An 8,263-nucleotide genomic window follows, 5' to 3' on the forward strand; every position below is an offset into this window, starting at 1 on the left:
CTCTCTCTCTCTCTCTCTCTCTCTCTCTCTCTCTCTCTCGGCCTGCCATGTAAACAGTCCCCTCCTGCCTCTTCTCATACAACTTCCAGTCAGCAGCTTAGAGAACCGTTCCTCAGTAGGATTGAAGAACTCTGGGTCACTAGACATGTTGGAGGCAACAAAAACTATGCAGGGAGAAGAAAACTTTTATATAAATCTTTAGCAGAGAGACTATAAAAATGGACAGACAGAGGACATACCAGGTCCTAGAATTCAGAGATAAGATATCAGAAACAAAACCTCAAAGGAAGGGTTGGACGAAAAACTTGACACAGTTTCCCAGAAAGAAAAGAACAACAGAGAAGAAAAGAGGAGAGACAACCCAATGTCTGAATAGAAGGAGTTCTAGAAAGAGAGATGTTCCAGAAAGCGAGAAGAAAGGAATCCTTAGAGAAATGCTTCTATTAAATTAAATTTCCCACAATGGGAGTTTAAACACTGAGTACTGACTTATATAACCAAAGTTACCTGCAAGTTCAGGAAGTCACACAGTGGGGGGATGGGAGGGGGAGGGCGGGGTAAGTAAATCAAACTTTCAATTTTCCATGCTGGGAATTCCATAGATAATGTCTAAAATTTTAAATCAAGACATAGTAATGTAAGCATATTATTTAGTAATGAACATAAGAAAAGAAAGAAAAGCACCTCATTTAAAAGAGCTAAAAGTGATGATTAAGATCCAGGCAATGGTAGAAGAGGAAGAAATTGCTGCCTTATAACAAGCCTTGTAGAACTCTTTGATTCTTTAAACTATGTTTAGGTATAACTTTAACAAAAAAAGTGAAATAAAACTGAAATAATTTATTTTTGGAATTTTCAGAATATAACCACTATGGATCAAAGCTATAGGGTAGGGCTATGGGAGGGCATAGAGAGTGAGGTGGTGATGAAAACACATGAGATTTATCTGTATTATTTTAATTCCTCATAGCAAGATTATATTCATTGAAGTCCATATTTTAAAATATTTTTAATTTAAACAAGACAAGAAAAACAAACCAAATAAAAAAGAATGCAACAGGGACACAGCCCTGAAGAGTATTTTACAGGTAGCCAGAAAGGGTATCAGAGGAGAGGGCAAAGGGCTCCCTCTTCCAGGCAGAGCCACCAAGCCTAGCCTGCCTCTGCAGAGCTGGCCTGGTCACAGTACAGGTGCTCAGAACATGTGTTTACAGTGAACTTGGGGGGAACCTGTGTGTCAGGCAGCTCGTGTCCAAGGAGAGCCCCGTCTCGGAAGTGTAAGTGTGAGGCGCAGCGTATTGGCAGGAACAGGTACCAAAACCTGGATGTGCGCTGCCTTGGATGCCACACCCAGGGCCTGGGTCCTGATTCTGTCAGCGGTGATGGGGGATGTGAAAGTTTGAGGGCTCAGAGTGGGCCTTCAGAGCTCCAAGACAGAAGTCATCGCCCTACAGCATAGGCAGGGGTTTGGGAGAAGGTCACGCCGCAGAAAGAAAGACCATTCAGGTGGAGCTGTCCTGACATCTGGTGTGGTCTAGAAAACTGCCACGTCCTGTGGTCAGGGGGCAGCATTGGTAGGGGCAAGGGAGAAAGCATGGGAGGCAATGCCTACAACCTCCAGGAGTCTCAGATCTACGCCCTGTGTGGCTGATGCAGCCAAGGTGATTTCAAAATCACTTTGAGAGCAGGCTGGGTTTTGTTTTGATTTTTTCCGAGAGAATAAGTGATGGGAAGCGTGGCAGTGGGAGAGAAGATTGATTTGAAGTTTGATTTAATTTAGAGTGAAAGCTTGGAATTGGGAGGAGGAAAGACAAGATGGATGAGAAAGCAGATGTACTTCTAGGAGTGACCATTAATATCAGACAATCAGAAACTAGAAATCTTTAAGAAAGAGGAAACCACAGAGGAGGAAGGAGAGGCCATCTGACCCCAGAGCTTGAAGGTCACAAACCATGTGTGAGCCTATGGTCAGTCATTCCATTAGTCATCCCTTTCCTCAGGCTGTTGTTTACCGAACTCACATATCAAAGAAAAAACAGTTCTGTCATGAGCTGGTTCCGTGGGTCCTTGTTCCTGGAGAAGGCGCCTGGATTGTCTCCATTTTTCAGATGAGGAAACTGGAGGGCTGGCATCAGGCCTGGGTTGCTACCACAGTGCCTGAAATCTGACAGAAGTGCATGAAGCTGCTGCTTACTGTCTGCCCGCAGAACCTCACAACTTCAGCTTTACCATGGTGAGTAAGGCTCTGCCCACCATGGCCCTTATCTCCACACTATCTGGAAACTTAATTAACATGCCTTCAGCCTGGTCAGAGTCCACCCTGTGCATCAGATGCTCTTTCACATCTAGACCTCATCCATTTAAGTCAGCTGGAGTTGATTTAGCAAACACTAACTGAGAGCATCCTTCATAAATTATAAACTGTTATTCAAACCAGCCAAGAAGTCATTATTATTAATTATTATTATGGCTATTGTTAATATTTCTACTCTTATTTTGTAACACTTAGTTTAATGTCTGTTATCCATTCTAAATAGTGAATTTCATTCAGGCGGAGACTCAATCTATCTCTTTTTAATATAAAACATTTTTTAATTCAAGTATAGTTGACATACAATATTATATTAGTTTCAGATGTACAGCGTAGTGATTTGACATTTATATACCTTACCAAGTGGTCACCACAAGAAGTCGAGCAACCATCTGTCACTGTACAAAGTTATTACTATATTGACTCTATTCTCTATGCTGTACATTACATCCCTGTGACTTATTTATGTTATAACTATAAGTTTGTACCTCTTAATCCCCTTCACCTTTTTTGCCCATCCCTCTACTCCTGAACTCTCTAGCAACTATCAGTTTTTTCTCTGTATCTACAAGTCTGTTTGTTTTGTTTTGTTTGTTCATTTGTTTAGTTTTTTAGATTCCACATAAGAGTGAAGTGATACAGCATTTGTCTTTCTCTGACTTATTTCACCTAGTATAATATTCTCTAGGTCCGTCCACGTGTCACAAATAGCAAGATGTCATTCTTTTTTATGGCTGAGTAATATTCCATTATATATATGTACCACATCTTCTTTATCCATCGATGGATACTTATGTTTCTTTCATATTTTGACAATTGTAAATAATGCTGCAGTGAACATAGGGGTGCATATGTCTTTTTGAATTGGTTTTGTTTTGTTAGGATAAACATCCAGAACTGGAATTGCTGAATTGTATGGTAGCTCTATTTTAAAATGTTTGAGGAGCCTTCATACTGTTTTGCCCAGTGGCTGCACCAATTTACAATTCCAACAGTGCATGAGTGTTCCCTTTTCTCCACATCCTCACCAACTCTTGTTGTTTCTTGTGTTTTTGATGATAATCATTCAGACAGGTGTGAGGTAAGGTATCATTTTGGTTTTTACTTGCATATCCCTTATGATTAGTGAAGCTGAGCATCTTCTCATGTGCCTGTTCATCATTTCCATGTCTTCTTTGGAGAAATACCTATCAGGTCTTCTGCCCATTTTTGAATTGCATTATTTTGTTTGTTTGTTTGTTTGTTTGTTTATGTTGAGTTGTATAAGTTCTTTATATATTTTGGATATTAATCCCTTATCAGATATATAATTTACAAATATCTTCCTCCATTCAGTAGGTTGCCTTTTCGTTTTGTTGGTGAATTCCTTTGCCATGTAAAAACTTTTTGGTATAATGTAGTCCCATTTGTTTATTTTGTTGCCCTTGCCCAAGGAGACACATCCTAAAATATATTTCTAAGGGTGATGTCAAAGAGTTTACTGCCTATGTTTTCTTCTAGGAGTTTTATGGTTTCAGGTGTTACCTTTAAGTCTTTAATCTATTTTGAATAAGAAAGTGGTCCAATTTTATTTTTTTGCAGGTAACTGTCCACTTTTTTCAATACCATTTATTGAAGACTTTTCCCCTTTGTATATTCTTGCCTCTTTTGTTGTAAATTTTATTGATTATATAAGCATGGGTTTATTCCTGGGCTCTCTATTCTGTTCCCTTGATCTGTGTGTGTTTCTTTGTGCCAGTAACATACTGTTTTGAGTATTCTAGCTTTGTAGTAGAGTTTGAAATGAGGTCTCCAACTTCAATTTCATTTACTTCTGGTCTGGTCTTTATTATTTTCTTCCCTCTACTAACTTTGTGTTTTAATTGTTCTTTTTCTAGTACTTTTAGGTGTAAGGTTAAATTATTTGAGATTTTTCTTATTTCTTCAGGTAGGCCTGTACTACTATAAACTTCCCCCTTAGAAAGGTTTTTGCTGTGTCCCATAAATTTTGTAACATTGTTTCCATTTTCATTTGTCTCAGGTATTTTTTTATTTTCTCTTTGATTTCTTCACTGATCCCATTGGTTATTTAGTACCATGTTGTTTAGCCTCCACATATGCTTTTTCCAGTTTTCCTCTTATAATTGATTTCTACTTTCATACTATTGTGGTCAGAAAAGATGCTTGATATGACTTCAATCTTCTTATATTTATTGAGACTTGTTTTGTGACCTAATATGTGATGCATCCTAGAGAATGTTCATGTGTCCTTGAAAAGAATATGTATTCTACTGTTTCTGGATGGGATGTTCTGTATGTATCTATTGAGTCCATCTAATCTCATATGTCACTTAAGTCCAATGTTTCCTTATTAATTTTGTCTGGATGATCTATCCATTGATGTAAGTGAGGTATTGAAATCCCCTACTATTATTGTATTACTGTCAATCTCCCCATTTATGTCTGTTAATATTTGCTATGTGTTTTTAGGTGCTCCAATGTTGGGTACATAGATGTTTACAGTGTTATATTTCATTGTTGGTTTGATCCCCTTTATCATTATGTGATACCCTTGTCTCTTGTTAAAGCCTTTGTTTTAAAGTCTATATTTTGTCTAAGTTTGTTTTAAAGTCTATATTTTGTCTAAGTATTGCTACCCAGCTTTCTTTTCATTTTCCATCCTTTTGCTTTCAGTCTGTGTGTCTTTAGATCTGAAGTGGGTCTCTTGTAGGCAGCATATGTGTCCATCTTATCCATTCAGCCACCCTACATCTTTTGAATGGAACACTGAGTCCATTTACATTTAAAGTAATTACTGATACACATGTACTTATTGCCATTTTTGTTTTCATACTGGCTTTATAAGTGCTTGGCCTACTACCTTTATTATATGTTTGCCTTTAATAGTGAGATTTTTTTCTTTCATATATTTTCTTATTTCTAGTCTTGGCCTCTTCTTTTCCACTTGAAAAATTCCTTTAACATTTCTTGTAATGCTGGTTTAGTGATGATGAACTCTTAGTTTTTGCTTGTCTGGGAAATTGTGTCCTTCAATTCTGAATCAAAGCCTTACTGAGTGGAATATTCTGGGTTGTAGGTTTTTCCCTTTATCATGTTGAATATATCATGCCACTCCCTCTGGCCTGCAAAGTTGACGCTGAAACACCAACTGATAGTCTTATGGAGGCTCCCTTGTGTATAACTAGTTATTTTTCTCTGTCTGCTTTTAAGATTCTCTTTTTATCTTTAACTTTTGTCATTTTAATTATGACGTGTCTAGGTGTGGGTCTGTTTGGGTTCATCTTGTTAGGGACTCTCTCTGCTTCCTGAACTTGGATGTCTGTTTCCTATACCAAGTTTGGGAAGTTTTTAGCCATTGTTTCTTCAAACAGGTTTTCTGTTCCTTTCTCTTCATCTTCTCTTTCCAGGACCCCTATGATGCGAATGTTAGTACATTTGATGTTGTCCCAGAGATCTCTTATACTATCCCCATTCTTTTAAATCATTTTTGTTGTTGTTGTTGTTTTTGTTTTTTTGCTCTTCCAATTGGGTGATTGCCACTACCCTGTCTTCCCAGTCACTTATCCATTTTTCTGTATCATCTAATCTGCTCTTGATTCCTCTAGTGTATTTTTCATTTCAGTTGTTATATTCTTCAGTTCTGATTGGTTCTTTTTAATATTATTTATGTCGTTGTTGAAGTTCTCACTGAATTGATGCACTGTTCTTCAGAGCTTGATGAGCATCTTTATGACTTCTGTTTTGTTTAGTTCTTTTTCTGGGGTTTTGTATTGTTTTTCCTTTGTTTGAAACATATTCTTTTGTCTCCTCATTTTGCCTGTTTGTTTCTATGTATTAGGTAGATCAGCTATGTCTCCTGGTCTTGAAAAAGTGGCCTTATGTAGAAGGTGTCCTGTGAGTTCCAGTGGTGCAATCCCCCCAGTCACCAGACCAAGTGCTCCAGAGGTGTTCCATGTGTGGACTAGTATGGCATCTTGTTGTGGCTGGGACACAACTACTAAAGATGTATTGGCAGGCAAGGCTGGTCCCTGGACTGGCCGGCTGTGAGGCCTAGCCACAACTGTTGTGAATGCAGTCGTGTGCAGGACAGCCCCCACAGTGAAGCTGGCTGGTGGGTTTGACTGCAACTGCTGCTAGTGTGCAGGATGGGCCTCTAGCTTGGCTGGCTGCAAGGCCCAGCCTCAACTGTTGCAAACACAATGCTATGCATTGGTGCTGACTGAGACTGCCTACCAGCTGTGGTGAAGCAAGGGCCACTTTGGGTGGGAGCACCAGTGCCAGTTAAGGCCACCTAACTGGATGTGGCAGAGCAGGCGCCACTTTGAAAGGGTGCCAGCTGGGGTGGGTCCTCAGGGAAATGCCACCATGGGGTAAACAGTGTTAGCAAAGCTAATGAAGAGCATCAGAAGTGGTGTCTGCCAGTGTCAGACCAGTTAGGTGGAAGGAGAGTAAAGAAATGAAAAAAAATGGCACCCACCAGCACCCTGTGCCTAGAGAAAATTCCAACAGATCCCTACCCCTCCAGCACATACCTTAGAATTAGTCAATGTATCACCTTCACATATAAACCAGGTGATTTTCAAATTGATGCCTCTGCTCTGGGACCTAGAATAAGCCCAACCTTGGTTTCCTACAGCCCTTTGCTCTTCCAATTGGGTGACTACCACTTGGTTCTCCTAGACATAAGCCCTGCTGGTTTTCAAAGCCAGATGTTATAGGACTCCTCTTCCTGGCACAGCTCCCCCAGGCTTGGACTCAGACCCCTCACTCTTTAGGGGGGACCTCCAAGGTTGTGATATCTCTCCCCCACTTTGTGGGTCACCACAGGGAGTGGGTGGTAGGATGGGTCCTGTCTAGATTAAGTATCTGCCTTTCCTACCCATCTTAATGTGGCTTTCTTTATGTCCTTAGTTGTAGAAAATCTGTTCTGCTAGTCTTCAGGTCATCCTTAGGGATAGCTGTTCTGCATACAGTTGTAGTTTTGGTGTCAATGAGAGAAGCTGAGTTCAGGATCTTCCTACTATGCCATCTTGAACCCAAAACCAGGAGCCTTGCTCTTGAATGCCATTTTAGTTTGTCCATGAAATGTGTTTTTTTGCAGTTGGTGCACAGTTCCTGTGTCTCCAGATCACCATGGCACTCTCAGTCTATCTTATCATTTCTCTTTTCCTACCACCTAGCACAGTGGCTGACACAAAATTGATGCTCAGTAATATTTGATGCTTATATGAATAATACAAGGTAAGACAATTAAGTTCATGAACTCATCCTAGAAAAAGTGCTACATTCTTCATTGCCAAGTATCACTATGGTCATCTTCAAAGTACTCCCCATGGGAAGCTATGCACTGACGCCTGCACCTAGTCCACCCTTCAAAGCAATTTTGGAACTCTTTTTCTGGAATGGCCCATCAGAGCTGTCATCGTATTACCCTTGTTGTCCTGAATGCCATCAAAATGTCTTTCAATATTTCCTTAATCTTTGCGTAAAGAAAGAAGTCATTGAGGGCCAGACCAGGTGAGTGGGAAAGGTGTTCCAATACAGTTATTTGTTTACTTGCTAAAAACTCCCTCACAGATGGTGCCGTGTGAGCTGGTGCATTGTCATGATGCAAGAGCCATGAATTGTTGGCGAAAAGTTCAGGTCATCTAACTTTTTCACGCAGCCTTTTCAGCACTTCCAAATAGTATACTTGTTAACAGTTTGTCCAGTTGGTACAAATTCATAATGAATAATCCCTCTGCAATCAAAAAAGGTTAGCAGTGTTGTTGCAACAAGTTCGTGAACTTAATTGTCAGACCTAGTAATTGAATGAATGAATGAATAAATGAATGATACGTTGAATGAATAGGTGAACACTCTGACCCAACCTTGTGTTAAATCCTGAGTGGGAAAATATTTAATTGTTTTTGTAAAGTGCCTGTTGGTTTTGTTGTTTTCATAAAGTACAAA

Source organism: Hipposideros armiger, unplaced genomic scaffold, assembly GCF_001890085.2.
Source record: "Hipposideros armiger isolate ML-2016 unplaced genomic scaffold, ASM189008v1 scaffold_235, whole genome shotgun sequence".
In the NCBI taxonomy this organism is placed as follows: Eukaryota; Metazoa; Chordata; class Mammalia; order Chiroptera; family Hipposideridae; genus Hipposideros; species Hipposideros armiger.